Source organism: Lissotriton vulgaris, chromosome 7 (assembly GCF_964263255.1).
Source record: "Lissotriton vulgaris chromosome 7, aLisVul1.2, whole genome shotgun sequence".
NCBI classification, from domain to species: Eukaryota; Metazoa; Chordata; class Amphibia; order Caudata; family Salamandridae; genus Lissotriton; species Lissotriton vulgaris.
Window position 1 is genome coordinate 1,774,694,026 of NC_141695.1, and position 17,918 is coordinate 1,774,711,943.

Below are 17,918 nucleotides of genomic sequence, written 5' to 3' on the forward strand. Positions count from 1 at the left end.
GACCGGAGCCATGACAGGGGGGACAGGAGCCATGACAGGGGGGGACAGGAGCCACCCCAGAGCTGGGACAGGAGCCATCACAGGGGGGACAGGAGCCATCCCAGGGGGGGGGGGGGCAGGAGCCATGACAGGGGGGGACAGGAGCCATGACAGGGGGGACAGGAGCCATGACAGGGGGGGACAGGAGCCACCCCAGAGCTGGGACAGGAGCCATGACAGGGGGGACAGGAGCCATGACAGGGGGGGACAGGAGCCACCCCAGAGCTGGGACAGGAGCCATCACAGGGGGGGGGGGGCAGGAGCCATCACAGGGGGGGACAGGAGCCATCGCAGGACCACGCACTCAATTCAGCGAGGACATCGCCGACTTCGTCAGCCCGCACGCCCTCCCCTCCGCTGACTACATCCTCCTGGGGTACTTCTACTTCCACCTGGAGAACAACAACGACTGCAACACCAGCACCCTGCTCGACAACCTCGCCAACCTTGGACTCAAGCAGCTGGTGTCCACCCCCACCCACCTCGCCGGACACACACTCGACGCCATCTTCTCATCCAGCAAAGACATCGCCTTCAGCCACGCCACAGAACTCCACTGGACGGACCACAGATGCATCCACTTCACCTTCAGAAGAACGACGATCCACCACCACCAGCAATAGGTTGCCCGAAGAAGCTGGAACAAGATCACAGCCGACCAGCTCGCCGCTTCCCTGAGCCAGCACCCTCCGGCCAGCTCAGCGAACCCCAACCAGGCCGCCGACAACCTCTCGAAGTGGATCAGCAAATGCGCAGACGAACTCGCCCCTCTGAGGATCCCGCCCAGCAGACCCGGCAATAAGAGAGCCCCATGGTTCACCGACGAACTCAAGAGCTCCAAGAAGAACTGCCGAGCCCTCGAGAAAGCCTGGAGAAAGGAACCCACGCCGGACAACAGGACCACCCTCAAGCTCGCCACCCGGAAACACCACCAATTGATCCGCACCGCCAAGAAAACTGCATTCAAGAACCGACTGGACAACAACGCACACAATTGCAAGGAACTCTTCAACATCGTGAAAGAGCTCTCCAACTCCAACGCCGGAAACAACGACATCACCCCATCGCAAGACCTCTGCAACTCCCTCGCCTCCTACTTCCACAACAAGATCGCGGACATACACAACAGCTTCAGCACTCAACCGACGCACGCCACGACCACAGCAACACCACCCACCACCACCCTCCGCGCCTGGACCCCGGTCAACACCGAAGACACCGTCCACATGATGAACTCCGTCCACTCCGGATCTCCGACCGACCCCTGCCCTCACCACGTCTTCAACAAAGCCGACGCTGTCATCGCACCCCACCTGCGGGACATCATCAACACCTCATTCGACACCGCCACCTTCCCCGAGAGCTGGAAGCACGCCGAACTCAGCGCTCTACTCAAGAAACCTACAGCAGACCCCACCGAACTCAAGATTTACCGCCCCATCTCTCTACTCCCGTTTCCAGCCAAAGTCATCTAAAAGACCGTCAACAAACAGCTGGCCGCCTTCCTCGAGACAAATGGATCCCTCGACCCATCGCAGTCCGGATTCCGCGCCAACCACAGCACCGAGACCGCCCTCATCGCCGCCACTGACGACATCCGAGCCCTGATGGACAACGGCGAAACAGCGGCCCTCATCCTCCTAGACCTCTCCGCGGCTTTCGACACGGTCTGCCACCGCACCCTAGTGCAACGCCTCAGCAACGTCGGAATCCAGGAGAAGGCACTGGAATGGATCGTCTCCTTCCTCGACGGAAGAACACAAAGAGTCCGCCTACCACCGTACAAGTCAGAGGCCACCAAAGTCATCTGCGGCGTCCCTCAAGGATCCTCGCTGAGCCCCACTCTCTTCAACGTCTACATGAGCCCCCTCGTGGCCATCGCACGCCAACACAACCTCAACATAATCTCCTACGCCGACGACACCCAGCTGATCCTCTCCCTGACCAACGACCCCGCCGCCGCCAGAGCCAACCTGCACGAAGGGATGAAAGAGGTAGCCGAGTGGATGACGACGAGCCGCCTGAAACTGAACTCAGATAAGACGGAGGTCCTCATCCTGGGCTCCTCGCCCTCCGCCTGGGACGACTCCTGGTGGCCCCCCGCCCTGGGCACCGCACCCAAACCGACGGACCACGCACGCAACCTGGGCTTCATCCTGGACTCCTCCCTCTCCATGACCAGGCAAGTCAACGCCGTCTCCTCGTCGTGCTTCAACATCCTGCGCATGCTTCGGAAGATCTTCTGGTGGATCCCCACAGAGACCAGGAAGACCGTCACCCAGGCCCTCGTCAACAGCCGACTGGACTACGGCAACGCACTCTACGCCGGAACCACCGCCAAGATCCAGAAGAGACTCCAGCGCATCCAGAACGCCTCAGCCAGACTCATCCTCGACATCCCACGACACAGCCACATCTCCGGACACCTGAGAAACCTGCACTGGCTCCCGGTCAACAAGAGAATCACCTTCCGCCTCCTTACCCACGCACACAAAGCTCTCCACGATCAAGGCCCGAGCTACCTCAACAACCGCATCAACTTCTACGCTCCCAAACGCCACCTCCGATCTGCCAGCCACGCCCTCGCCGCCGTCCCACGCATCCGCAGAGCCACTACAGGAGGAAGGTCCTTCTCCTACCTGGCCGCCAAGACCTGGAACTCCCTCCCGGCCGACCTGCGCCTGACCCAAGACCACCTCTCCTTCAGGAAGAAGCTCAAGACCTGGCTGTTCGAGCAGTAGCGGCACTCCCTCCCCCCCAAGCGCCTTGAGACCCTACGGGTAAGTAGTGCGCTCTATAAATGTCTTTGATTGATTGATTGATCGCAGGGGGGGGACCGGAGCCATCACAGGGGGGGACAGGAGCCATCACAGGGGGGACAGGAGCCATCACAGGGGGGACAGGAGCCATCACAAGGGGGGCAAGAGCCATCCCGGGGGGGGGGACAGGAGCCATCACAGGGGGGACAGGAGCCATCACAGGGGGGACAGGAGCATCCCAGAGTGGGACAGGAGCCATCCCAGGACTGGGGGCAGAGCAGGGGACATCCGCGGCTCTCGGATAGACTCTGCCCGGTACCCTCCTTGCTGGTCCCTGGAGGTGCCCTGAGGCCGCTGGTACCTGTTAGAACCTGTCCTCTGTGGGACAGGAGCCACCCCGGGGCAGGGACATGCGTGGGCCGTGATTCTAGGAAAGTCCAGGACTGCACTGCGTGTACTGAGCCGGTGACTCCCAGAGGAGATAAAAATACCAGGGTACAGCAGGGGCGGAGGTGTGCTTCCAGGAACACGCGTGGAATGCGCCCTGTGCCTGAGCAGGGGGCGGTGCCACCTGCCTGTTGCCCTGTGTCGGTGCCACCTACTTGCTACAGGGGGCGGTGCCACCTGCCTGCTGCCCTGAGTCGGTGCCACCTGCTTGCAACAGGGGGCGGTGCCACCTGCCTGCTCCCTGAGTCGGTGCCACCTGCCTGCTGCCCTGAGTCGGTGCCACCTGCTTGCTACAGGGGGCGGTGCCACCTGCCTGCTGCCCTGAGTCAGTGCCACCTGCTTGCTACAGGGGGCAGTGCCACCTGCCTGCTCCCTGAGTCAGTGCCACCTGCCTGCTGCCCTGAGTCGGTGCCACCTGCCTGCTGCCCTGGGTCGGTGCCACCTGCCTGCTGCCCTGAGTCGGTGCCACCTGCCTGCTGCAGGAGGCGGTACCACCGCCTGCTGCCCTGAGTCGGTACCACCTGCCTGCTGCCCCGAGTCGGTGCCACCACGCATCACACCCTGGAGGGGTTCAAGGCCTGCATGGCGCTCAGGGCGCCCATTTGGCTAAAAGAGCTTTAGCTCCTTAATCCCCCAGTCTTGTGTCTCAGCCCCGCTGTGCAAAAACAACAATTGATGGACAGAATGCAGAACAACGTCATACATTCACCCCAGTACAGAGATCTGGGCTTAATCCATCGTTTTTTTGCACTCCACACCACCCCAGTTCAGACATGGCCATATGCAAATCAGCCTTGACCCTGTGCCTCATGGGAACAGTCCAGCCCGAACTGCCAAGCCATGTCTTTCCTATACCGGAATCAAGCATCCTAGGACCGGTTTCTGGCTATCAGCCGTCTTCAGCCAGGATAGCTTGACTCCAGTGGTGTGGAGAGCATGGGACTCACGTCTGAGCATACTCATCCCACTCGGGGTGACAAATGCAAAAACAACAATTGATGGACAGAATGCAGAACAATGTCATACATTTACCCCAGTACAGAGATATGGGCTTAATCCATCATTTTTTTGCACTCCACACCACTCCAGTTCAGACATGGCCATATGCAAATCAGCCTTGACCCTGTGCCTCATGGGAACAGTCCAGCCCGAACTGCCAAGCCATGTCTTTCCTGGACCGGAAACAAGCATCCTAGGACCGGTTTCTGGCTATCAGCCGTCTTCAGCCAGGATAGCTTGACTCCAGTGGTGTGGAGAGCATGGGACTCACGTCTGAGCATACCCAGCCCACTCAGGGTGAAAATTGCAAAAAACACAGTTGATGGACAGAATGTAGAACAATGTCATACATTCACCCCAGTACAAGGATTTGGGCCTAAATCCATCGTTTTTTTGCACTCCACACCACCATGGGTTAGACACTGGCTATATGCAAATCAGCTCTGACCCTGTGCCTCATGGGAACAGTCCAGCCCGAACTGCCAAGCCATGTCTTTCCTGGACGGGAATCAAGCATCCTAGGACCGGTTTCTGGCATTCCAGCCGTCTTCAGCCAGGATAGCTTGACTCCAGTGGTGTGGAGAGCATGGGACTCACGTCTGAGCATACTCATCCCACTCGGGGTGACAAATGCAAAAACAACAATTGATGGACAGAATGCAGAACAATGTCATACATTCACCCCAGTACAGAGATCTGGGCTTAATCCATCGTTGTGGGCTCTTCGGCTGGGCAGTGTTTGGAGGCCCCCGCAGCCCCTGTGATGGTGTGGCGGGAGGGTGGGGGGGGGGGGGAGCTGCAGACTGCAGGGGCCCCTCAGCACAGTACTCTGGCCTCAGAGCTCCTGATCTAATCTGGGGCGGGGACCCTCCATGTACCTCGCATGGGGCCCCCTCGAGTTCAGGTTACCCACTGACTCTTACCTCCAACACTCCCGAGCTATTCACAGATCTTTCACAGACTAGTTCCACGCCTTTGCTCACGAGGCGCTGTGTTCACGAGGCGCTGTGCTCACGAGGCGCTGTATTCACGAGGCGCTGTATTCACGAGGCGCTGTATTCACGAGGCGCTGTGCTCACGAGGCGCAGTGTTCACGAGGCGCTGTGTTCTTCCCCCGGTTCCACCACCCCCTGGGGCCGCACTCCGCCCATTCCTTGCATTTCTATTTTATTTTTACTGCCACAGCGGGAGAATGCATTTCATGAAAAGGCGTCTCACCAGTGAGGTGCCATCTTTTACAAAGACAAATACCAGGCATTTGTTGTTCTTTGAGGAGTCTACCCAGGCTGCGCCTTGACATACACTGGGCTCCAAATAAAATAGTATGTGTTCATGTGTAACATGACTTTTCTGTCTTTGTTTCCTTTAATTAGGAGTCAGTGATCATTAGTGCAGCCCTAGAACACATTTAAAAGCACTGTTTATTTGTGGTTAAAGTTTGCACAAAGAAGTGCTGAAAATGCCGATTTTAGGTGATGTTGCTAATTTTTGTGCTGTCGGGGACAGCAAAATACTAGCGTGACGGTAACAATCCCATGATCTGGCGACCCTAATGAGGAGACTGGAATTTTGTTGCAGGATCAGCACATTATTTATTGCCTCCACCCTCCACCCCAGATCGATGCCATAATAGCTATAGTTCAACATATCTGAAGCACTAACCACCTGTCAATGAGATGCTGAGTTACTCCAGGTGTCTGGGAATATATGCTGCATTCAGACAACTCACTCCTCATTCTCACTGCTCACCCTTCACATTCACCCTCACCCTGCACTCACACGAGCACACCGCATACACTGCACTCACACCATTCACCCTCCTCCACCTTGCACTCCCACGAGCACACCGCTCACCCTGCACACACACCATTCACCCTCCTCCTACTCTGCACACACACAAGCACACCACTCACTGCACACACACCATTCATCCTCCTCCACCTTGCACTCCCATGAGCACACCGCTCACCCTGCACACACACCATTCACCCTCCTCCACCTTGCACTCACACAAGCACACCACTCACCCTGTACACACACCATTCACCCTCCTCCACCTTGCACTCACACAAGCACACCACTCACCCTGCACACACACACCATTCACCCTACTCCACCTTGCACTCACACGAGCACACCACTCACCCTGCACTCACACGAGCACACCGCGGACACTGCACTCACACAAGCACACCACTCACACTGCACACACACCATTCTCCCTCCTCCACCTTGCACTCTCACAAACACACCACTCACCCTGCACACACACACCATTCACCCTACTCCACCTTGCACTCACACAAGCACACCACTCACCCTGCACTTTCACGAGCACACCGCTGACACTGCACTCACACAAGCACACCACTCACCCTGCACACACACCATTCACCCTCCTCCTACCGTACACTCGCACGAGCACATCGCTCACCCTGCACACACACCATTCGCCCTCCTCCATCTGGCACTCACACGAGCAGACCACTCACCCTGCACACACACCATTCGCCCTCCTCCACCTTGCACTCACTCAAGCAGACCACTCACCCTGCACACACACCATTCGCCAACCTCCTACCTTGCACACACATGAGCACACCACTCACCCTGCACACACACCATTCACCCTCCTCCTACTCTGTACACACACAAGAACACCGCTCACCCTGCTCACACACCATTCACCCTCTTACTCTGCACTCACATGAGCACACCACTCACCCTGCACACACACCATTCACCCTCCTCCTACTCTGTGCACACACAAGAACACCGCTCACCCTGTACACATACCATTCCCCGTCCTCCACCTTGCACTCACCCAAGCACATCGCTCACCCTGCACACATATCATTCGCCCTCCTCCTATCCTGCACTCACACAAGCAAACCACCCCCTTTTGTACAGCTTTTGGCCGCCATAAGTGTGGCAGGGTATGCTCAGACGTGAGTCCCTTGCTCACTTTGACACTGGATTCAAGCAAGCCGGGCTGAAGACGGCTGGAATGCCAGAAACCGGTCCTCGGAAGCTTGTTTCCGGTCCAGGGAAGACATGGCTTGGCAGTTCGGGCTGGACTGTTCCCATGAGGCACAGGGTCAGACTGATTTGCACATAGCCATGTCTGAACTGGGGTGGCAGAGTGGGCTAAAGAATGGTGATGGATTAAACCCAGATCTTTTGACTGGGTGTGAGTGTTTGATTGATTCAGATGCTCCATCCATCACCACCCCCTTTTGTACCGCTTTTGGCCGCCATAAGTGTGGCAGGGTATGCTCAGACGTGAGTCCCTTGCTCACTTTGCCACTGGATTCAAGCAAGCCGGGCTGAAGACGGCTGGAATGCCAGAAACCGGTCCTCGGAAGCTTGTTTCCGGTCCAGGGAAGACATGGCTTGGCAGTTCGGGCTGGACTGTTCCCATGAGGCACAGGGTCAGACTGATTTGCATATAGCCATGTCTGAACTGGGGTGGCAGAGTGGGCTAATGAATGGTGATGGATTAAACCCAGATCTTTTGACTGGGTGTGAGTGTTTGATTGATTCAGATGCTCCGTCCATCACCACCCCTTTTTGTACCGCTTTTGGCCGCCATAAGTGTGGCAGGGTATGCTCAGACGTGAGTCCCTTGCTCACTTTGCCACTGGATTCAAGCAAGCAGGGCTGAAGACGGATGGAATGCCAGAAACCGGTCCTCAGAAGCTTGTTTCCGGTCCAGGGAAGACATGGCTTGGCAGTTCAGGCTGGACTGTTCCCATGAGGCACAGGGTCAGACTGATTTGCATATAGCCATGTCTGAACTGGGGTGGCTAAAGAATGGTTATGGATTAAACCCAGATCTTTTGACTGGATGTGAGTGTTTGATTCAGATGCTCTGTCCATCACCACCCCATTTTGTACCGTTTAAATTCAAGAGACCCCACCGGCAGACTTGGTCCAATCACCACTGAGTACCCCTGGGCATAATGGATGAAGGCAAGGCAGACTGGGTGTAGGCCTATGGCACAAAGCACACTGCCTGGCTTCAAAATGGCCACTAGACCACCACCCACATGGCCAGGCCCTGGACCAGGCTTCAAAATGGCCCCACCCACATGGAAAGGCCCTGGACCAGGCCCCAACAACAGCCAAAAAATTGAAATACACACAAAAATCACCTCAATCCAATGCCATCCATGCCCTAAATGATGTTTAAATTCAAGAGACCCCACAGAAAGACTTGGTCCATGCACCACTGAGTACCCCTGGGCATAATGGATGAAAGCAAGGCAGACTGGGGGCAGGCGTATGGCACAAAGCACACTGCCTGGCTTCAAAATGGCCCCTATACCCCCACCCACATGGCACGGCCCTGGACCAGGCCTCAAAATGGCCCCCACCCACATGGCCAGGCCCTAGACCAGGCCCCAAAAACACCCAAAAAATCGAAATACACACAAAAATCACCTCAATCCAATGCCATCATGCCCTAAATGATGTTTAAATTCCAGAGACCCCACAGAAAGACTTGGTCCATGCACCACTGAGTCCCTTGGGCATAATGGATGAAAGCAAGGCAGACTGGGTACAGGCCTATGGTACAAAGCACACTGCCTGGCTTCAAAATGGCCACTAGACCCCCACCCACATGGCCAGGCCTGGACCAGGCCTCAAAATGGCCCCCACCCACATGGCCAGGCCCTGGACCAGGCCCCAACAACACCCAGAAAATCAAAATACACACAAAAATCACCTCAATCCAATGCCATCCATGCCCTAAATGATGTTTAAATTCAAGAGACCCAAAGAAAGACTTGGTCCATTCACCACTGAGTACCCCTGGGCATAATGGATGAAAGCAAGGCAAACTGGATGAAAGCCTATGGCACAAAGCAAACTGCCTGACTTCAAAATGGCCCCTAGACCCCCCACCCACATGCCCAGGCCCTGGACCAGGCCTCAAAATGGCCCCCACCCACATGGCGAGGCCCTGGACCAGGCCCCAACAACACCCAAAAAATCGAAATACACACAAAAATCACCTCAATCCAATGCCATCCATGCCCTAAATGATTTTTAAATTCAAGAGACCCCAAAGAAAGACTTGGTCCATGCACCACTGTGTACCCCCGTGCATAATAAATGAAAGCAAGGCGGACTGGGTGCAGGCCTATGGCACAAAGCACACTGCCTGGCTTCAAAATGGCCCCTAGACCCCCACCCACATGGCAAGGCCCTGGACCAGGCATCAACATTTTAAGCTGAGGAATTAATTTCTCTTCAATCTTGAGGATCCCTGGGGGCCAACTAGCCCACCAGGTACCTCCAGTAAGCGCCACAGAGCTGCGTTGCAGAGAGGTGTAAAAAGGGGCGTGGCCTCTGAACAACTCACTGCAACGCAGCTCCCTGGCGCATACTAGAGGTACCTGGTGGGCTAGTTGGCCCCAGAGACCTTCAAGGTTGAAGAGGAATTAATTCCTCAACTTAAAATGCACCACAGGACGCATTTGCACAATGGTGAAGGAAGGGGGCGGGGCCTGAGGTGACATGTCTGCAAACACGCCCTGTGGCGCGTTTTAAGTTGGGGAATTAATTCCTCTTCAATCCTGATGTCCCCTGGTGGCACTCTAGCCCATGAGGTACCTCCAGTATGTGCCAGGGAGCTGCGTTGCAGAGAGGTGTTCAGAGGCCACGCCTCTTTTTACAATACTCTATGCCTTATACATGTATACAGAGAGCTGACGTCCAATGTTACTGGCAACAAATCTTTACTCCATTTCAGGTCCTTGATCTTACTAAGAAATTCACGAGTGCCCTGTCCAGCGGAGTCCAGCGTTTTCATGTGTGCTTGCAGGAAGTAGTCTATGTACTTGGAAAGGTTTCCAAAGGCCCATCACAGGCCGCAATGACGGGTCTTCCTGGTGGGGTGGTTAAACTTTTATGTACCTTTGGTATAAAGTAAATATAGGGTACCAATGGATGCTCCATTTTAAAAAATTTATATTCGTCCCAAAGGCCCAAACCTTTCCATGCCGACATGTTTTTAAATAGCGTATCTTGTGTTGCTTTATATTTCAACTGAGTGCTTTTTCTGTAACATTGGACATCATTGAGTTGGCTGTACGCTTCCTTTAAATAATCCGATATTGGCCATAGGACAATGTTTCCACCTTTGTCCGAGTTTCGTATTATCAAGTCTGCCTTTTGTAGTTTTTAAGTCGATTGATTATACTTTCTTTCTTCATTGGAATATTTTTTCTTTGTTCTATTGTTTGCATGGGTCAGTTTTTTAATTTGTGTCACCACATGTTCACTAAAAGTATCCAGGCCGTCATGTGCTGCCAATGGGATGAATTTTAATTTCGGCTTAAATGGGGTTGCTGGTTTCTTTTGCCCCATCATTGCCGGTGCCACTAGAATATTGGTTTCTCCTCCTGAGGCTAGTTGACACAAATCCCTGTACAGACTCATATCTGAAACCACAAGACCTGGAGCTTCAATACCAGTTGTTAAATTTGTTCTGTGCTCCATTGCTGGTTTTTGCAAGTGTCATTTTTTGAGCTTTAATTTGCGAATAAATTGGTACACATCAGCTCTTGTTCTTGTGTATTGAAAATTGGATTCAGGACAAAAACTAAGACCCAAACTGAGCAGCTGCCTTTCCGCCTCTGATAGATCGATGTTGCCCAGGTTGATAATAGATTTACAGGTACATGCATCATTGTAGGAATTTGCGATTCCTAAATTGCGAAAATTAAGGAATCGCAATTCAGGAATTGCAAAATCCAATGCATCAAGTAAGTGCAAAAGTTTTAGCGATTCCTTAATTTTCTGTAATTGCAATTCCTTAATTGCGAATCGCAATTAAGGAATCGCTTTACATTGATTCCTATGGGCCTAGAGGCCCATAGGAATCAATGGGAAGGCATTCTCATTTTGCGAATTCGCAATTAAGGATTCACAAAATGAGAATGCAATTTCAGGGGTGCAGGGGGGGTCCAAAGGACCCCCCCTGCACCCCTGAAATGTCATGTAAGTACATTTTACTCACAAACATGTCCCAAGGGCAGGTGTGTATGTAAAATATACGTTTCAAAAATGCATTTTTTTGCACTTTTGAAACTTTTCGCAAATTACCATGAAGGTTTACTTCATGGTAATTTTTTCCTTCCAAATTGCGAATTCGCAAATTAAAACAAATCACGCATAGCATTTAAGAAATCGCAAAATTTGCGATTTCTTAAATGCTATCGCAATTTGAGAAATCGCAAAAAATTGCGAATTCTTAAATTGCGAAAAAAGACAATAAAATGATGCATCCCAAAACAGGTTTTTGCATTCGCAAACGGCCGAATTTTGTGATTCGCACCGTTTGCGAATGCAAAACAGCTTGATGCATGTGGCTGTTAGCTTCCATGGTCTCAGATACACTGTTTGGACTTAGTTTTTCATTGCCATTGATTACTACTTTCTCGGGGCACGACCCCGGCCCGCTTCTTTTGCTCTCCACTGTTTGCGGGCCTGACGTCTCCCCCTTCTCCTTTGGCATTTTGTTTTGCCACTGTTCCTTGAAGACGTGGTCTCAACGTATCCCTCCTGCTTCGTTTCAGAATGTCCAATTCTTCCCCCAAGGTCAGCTTGATCCCCGTTATTTTTCTGGCACCTTCATTTTCCGACTCGCTTTCTGGGGCCGAGCTCAATATTGAGGAAAGTTCCACATGTTGTTTTTGCATCCCTTTGTTGCCTTCACTCTGTTTGTTTGCTGTAGCCGCCCTCAAAGAATCATAGCGGCGCGCAAACGTAAAGATCTTGCCATTGGCATAATCATCTCGGTCTCTTTTAAATTGGTAGATCTTGCGTGTTTTCATCTTTTCTTCTTCCTTCGCCAGTCTACTGTTCATATCTTCCCTCATTTTTGCTTCCTGGCGGGACTCTCCTCCCTGCTGTTTAATGGTTACTTCTAGGGCATCAATTTTTACTTGCAGAACTGCCCCATCAATTTCGGCATATTTAACCAGGATTTGCACTAAGCGTCTTGATGATTCAAGGTTGCATTCACCCAATTCCGCCATCATCAAGGGGTTTGGCGGCTCATAGCTGGGGGCTAACAGGATTCGCAGCCCCCTAGGGATTCTCCCTACATCAAGGTACCTTTTTAGTGAGCGTGCCTCCCACCACTTAGATTGTTCTTGTCTTTTATATTTTTCCAACAATTTGAAGGACTCCCTTAAACCAGTAGATTCTGCTCCAGTCTCCTTATTTGCCTCTATATTGACAGTAGCCTAATTTTCTAAGGTATCCGAAAACATTTCGTCAGCGGCAAGCTCCCGGAAACCTGCTCTCTCTTCCAAATACCAAAGCATATTGCTTTTCCATACAGGGAGCTGCATCTTAGCAGCTCTCCATGTGGAAAAGCAATGCCAGCTCCCGCAGGATGCGGGGAGCTGGCGGGACCGTGGGGGGATTGGGGACCCCCCACTGTCCCCAACAGAGAGGGCCATAAGTGGCCTGGGAGGGGGGCCACGCTGCCCCCTTCCACAATTATAAAAAAAAAGGAAAGGCCGTCCCCGGGGGATGGGGTCCCCAGGGCCATAAATGACCTAAGGAGGCGGGCTACGCAGCCCCCCTCCAAAAATTAAATTAAAAAAAAAAAGTAGCCAGGCCCCGGGGGGTGGGGTCCCAAGGGCCAATTATGGCATCGGGAGAGGGGCCACACAGCCCCCTTCCAATGTTATATAAAAAAATATAAAAAAGGGGTCAGACCCTAGGGGATGATGTTCCTAGGGCCAAAATATAAGGAAAAGAAAGGGGGCCACAGCCCCCCTTCTTAATTTTTTAAAAAAAATACCGACAAACGCGCCGGAGGCCCTGCCCCCTCCCTGCAGCACTCTGCAAATGCGCCCCCTGGCGCTTTTGCAGATGGGGAACTAATTCCCCTTGAATACTGGGGGTCCCTGGGGGCCAACTAGCCCACCAGGAACCTCCAGTATGGGCCAGGGAGCTGCATTGCAGAGAGATGTTCTGAGGCCATGCCCCTTTTTACACCTCTCTGCAACGCAGCTCTGTGGGGCATAATGGAGGTACATGGTGGGCTGGTTGCACCCCAAGGACCCTCAGGATTCAAGGGGAGTCAATCTCCAACTTAAAACGTGCCACGGAGCCCGTTTGCACAGTGGTGAAGGGAGGGGGCGGGGCCTGATGTAACATATGTGTAAACACGCCCTGTGGCGCATTTTAAGCCGGGGAATTAATTCCTATTCAATCCTGAGGGTCCCTGGGGCCAACTAGTCCACCATGTACCTCCAGTAAGCGCCACAGAGCTGCATTGCGGAGTCTTGTAAAAAGGGCATGGCTTCTGAACACCTCTCTGCAACACAGCTCTCTGGCACATACTGGAGGTGCCTGGTGGGCTAGTTGGCCCCCAAGGACCCTCATGAATGAAGAGGAATTAACTCCCCAACTTAAAACATGCAACAGAGCGTGTTTGCAGACATGTCATCTCAGGCCCACCCCCTTCCTTCACCATTGTGCAAACGCGCCTCCTGATGGACAACTAGCCCACCAGGTACCTCCAGTATGCGCCAGGGAGCTGCGCTGCATAGACGTGTTCAGAGGCCACGCCCCTTTTTACACCTCTCTGCAACGCAGCTCTGTGGCGCTTACTGGGATTACCTAGTGGGCTACTTTGACTCTAGGGACCCTCAGGATTCAAGGGGACTCAAACTCCCAACTTAAAATGGCCACAGGGCGTGTTTACACAGTGGTGAAGGGAGGCGATGGGGCCTGAGGTGACGTGTGCAAACACGCCCTCTGGTGCATTTTAAGTTGGGGAAATAATTCTCCTTCAATCCTTATGGCCCCTGGGGGCTAACTAGCCCACCAGGTGCTTCCAGTAAGCGCCACTGTGCAACGTGCAGAAAGAGTTGGAGGTCCAGGCTGAGCCCCTTTTTACACCTCTCTGCAACACAGCTCTGTGGAGCTTACTGGCGGTACCTAGTGGGCTAGTTGGAGCCTAGGGACCCTCAGGATTCAAGGGGACTTAATGTCTCAACTTAAAACGACCACAGGAAGCGTATACACAGTGATGAAGGAAGGGGGCGGGGCCTGAGGTGACGTGTGCAAACACGCCCTGTGGCGCGTTTTAAGTTGAGGAAATAATCCCCTTCAATCGTGAGGGCCCCTGGGGGCCAACTAGCCCACCAGGTGCTTCCAGTAAGCACCACTGCGCTGCGTTGCAGAGAGGTGGTCCAGGACGTGCCCCTTTTTAAACCTCTCTTCAACAGCGCTTACTGGAGGTACCTAGTGGGCTAGTTTGACCCTAGGGACCCTCAGGATTAACGGGGGATTAAACCCCCACCTTAAAATGGCCACAGAGCGCGTTTACACAGTGGTGAAGGGAGGGGGTGGGGCCTGAGGTGATGTGTGCAAACCTGCCCTGTGTCTCGTTTTAAGTTGGGTAAATAATTCCCCTTCAATCCTGAGGACCCCTGGGGGCCAACTAGCCCACCAGGTGCTTTGAAGTAAGCGCCACTGCACTGCGTTGCAGAGAGGGGGTCCAGGGCGTGCCCCTTTTTACATCTCTCGGCAACGGCGCTTACTGTTGGTATTTGGTGGGCTAGTTGGACCCAGGGACACTCAGGATTCAAGGGGACTTTATCCACCAAATTAAAACGACCACATGGCGTGTTTGCACACGTCAGCTCAGCCCCCCCTCCCGTCACCAGTGTGCAAACGCTCCCTGTGGTGCATTTTAAGAGGTCGTTTTAATCCCCCTGCCCAATTATGTACTAGGTTCTTACAGAGGAGGCCATGGTAATTACAGGGGTACCCCAACGCATAGTGTTCCCTATTGTATGTAGGTTTTTTAATTGTATTCTAAGTGTCTTTTACATAGTACTGGCTCTAGGACTGGTTAGTCAGAGTCAGTTACCACCAGTACCCATCTAAAAAAGTGGAGGGTACAGGATGATTTTGCACAAGGCCTCTTTGTGCTCCTCTGTTTGTTCTTTCTGCACGTCTTCCCTCTTCCTGCTCTTTTCTTCGTCTTTGAGGACTCCTGTTGCTTCTTTCTGCATTTCTTTTTCCTCTTTCTGTGTGTTTTTTCTTCTTTCTTCACATGCCCTACCTCTGTAGGCATATTTAGAAACTAGCATTTAAAAAACCTTAGAAATTAACTGAAATAACATAGGTTTCAGGCACGTCATAGTTAAAAAATTAGCACTTAAAAAACCTTCAAAATTCACTGAAAAACCATAGGTTTCAGGCACGTTATAGTTAGGAATTAGCATTTTAAAAAACCTTTGAAATTCACTGAAAAAACCATAGGTTTCAGGGACGTTATAGTTAGTTGGACATTTCACTCATACAAAACCATTGAAATTCCCCTGTTATAGTTAGTGCAGCTAACTATAACTTGCGCGCCCACAATGCACTGTTGATGACGTCACATATTAGATCACTCATGACATGGTCAGTGACATCACTCATGACATCACTCATGACATCTCAAATGACATCACTGATATAAATATATATCCTACTGGCTATTGCCAGTAGGTAATACTGTTGATACGGTTGACAAATCTCTGCTAAATTTTCAAAACTAGTGACCTGCTCCGGCCAGCTCCTGTCTTCAAAGTTTCGGGGTGATTCGTCAAGTGGGAGCAGAAAGAGGGGTGCAGCTTCAAACCACCTCTCTGCAATGCAGCCCTGTGGCGCTTACTGGAGGTTCCTGGTGGGCTAGTTGGCCCCCGGGGACCCTCAGAATTCAAGGCGACTTAATCCACTAACTTAAAACATGCCACAGGACGCATTTGCACACTTGTCACATCAGGCCCCACCCCCACCCTGCACCACTGTGTAAACGGGCCCTCTGGAGCATTGTAAATTGACAGATTAAGTCCCCTTGAACCCTGAGGGTCCCTTGGGTCCAACTAGCCTACCAGGTACCTCCAGTAAGCAGTAAGTGCCCATGAGCTGCGTTGCAGAGAGGTGTAAAAAGGGACATGGCCTTGGACCACCTCTCTTCAAAGCAGCTCAGTGCCACTTCTTGAAAGTACCTGGTGGGCTAGTTGGCCCCCAGGGAGCCTCGGGATTCAAGGGGACTTAATCTCCCAATTTACAACATGCTTGGGGGCACATTTGCACAGTGATGCAGGGAGGGGGAGGGCCTGATATAAGAAGTTAGCAATCCTGCTGTGTGAGACTTACTGGTCGTAATAAAAGAGATAATTGGCCCCCAAGGTTGACGTTGTGGCTAATTATTCCTCCTGTTACCTCCAGTAAATCCCACACAGTGGGATTGCTAAGAGGTGTTTCCGAGGCCATGCTCACCTTTCTCCACCACTCTGGAAACAAGACTGGTATGTTATAGTTAGAAATTAGCATGTAAAAAACCTTTGAAATTCACTGAAAAATCATAGGTTTCAGGGACATTATAGTTAAAAATTAGCATTTAAAAAACCTTTCAAATTCAATGAAAAAACCATAGGTTTCAGGCACGTGATAGTTAGAAATTAGCATTTAAAAAACCTTAGAAATTCACTGAAAAAACCATAGGTTTTAGGGACCTTATAGATAGTTGGGCATTTTTCTTTTAAAAAACCATAGAAATTCCCCTGTTATAGTTAGTTCAGCTAACTATAACTCGCGCACCCGCAATGCACTGCTGATGACATCACATGTTACATCAATCATGACATGGTCAGTGACATCACTGATGACTTCACTGATGACATCTCAAATGACATCGCTGTTGAGATCATCCACGTGAAAATCTGATGCACCTCGTTACACTCTAATATAACCTTTGATACACCCACTGTAAAATACATACTACCATTTTCGAAACCATAGACACACCAATACCAGTTACTACATATGCACTTACTGATTCCTAGGTCTACACACACATCCACTTATTCACCCATACAGTCATTCATACATACAGTCACTCATCAATACAACACTATCATATGCACTCATACACCTATACGGACACTCACACACCACCACTCATCCAGGGTTACTCACACATGTAGTCAGTCATGCAGAGAATCAATCACACTCCCATTTATTCACCTATACAGTTATACAAATACCACATCACTTATTCAAACAGAAACAAACGCATACTTACTCTCTTATAGAATCACTGATACTAGTACACACTAATCCATACAGCCACTCTCACAAAAACTGACTCTCACGTATAGTCATATATATACTTCAACTCTCACATGCACTGCCTTTTACATATGTAGTTACTTGGACATGTACCATTGAGAAATCCATTCACTCACCAACACACCCATATACACACTCACCCACCCATACAGCTGTTTCCACGTGCACTCTTGAACCCATACACACAGTGAATCAACCACTCAAACATCTATGCATCGAGTCACACACCTCCCACACACCCAAACACACACTCATGCACCCATACAAATACTCAGGCAGCCCATCAATAACCTAAATAGTCACTCATGTAGCTACTGACCAACTCATGCAGCAGCTTATACAAGAACAGACAGACTGATACAGATATTCACACAGTTTAGTCACTAAACCATGCATTCAGTAAGACACATGTAATCACTCACTTAAACAGTCAGTTACGCACCTACTAAATCCTTTATCCAGACACTTATACACCCACTCATTCTTCAATACACATTGGCATATATAATACAA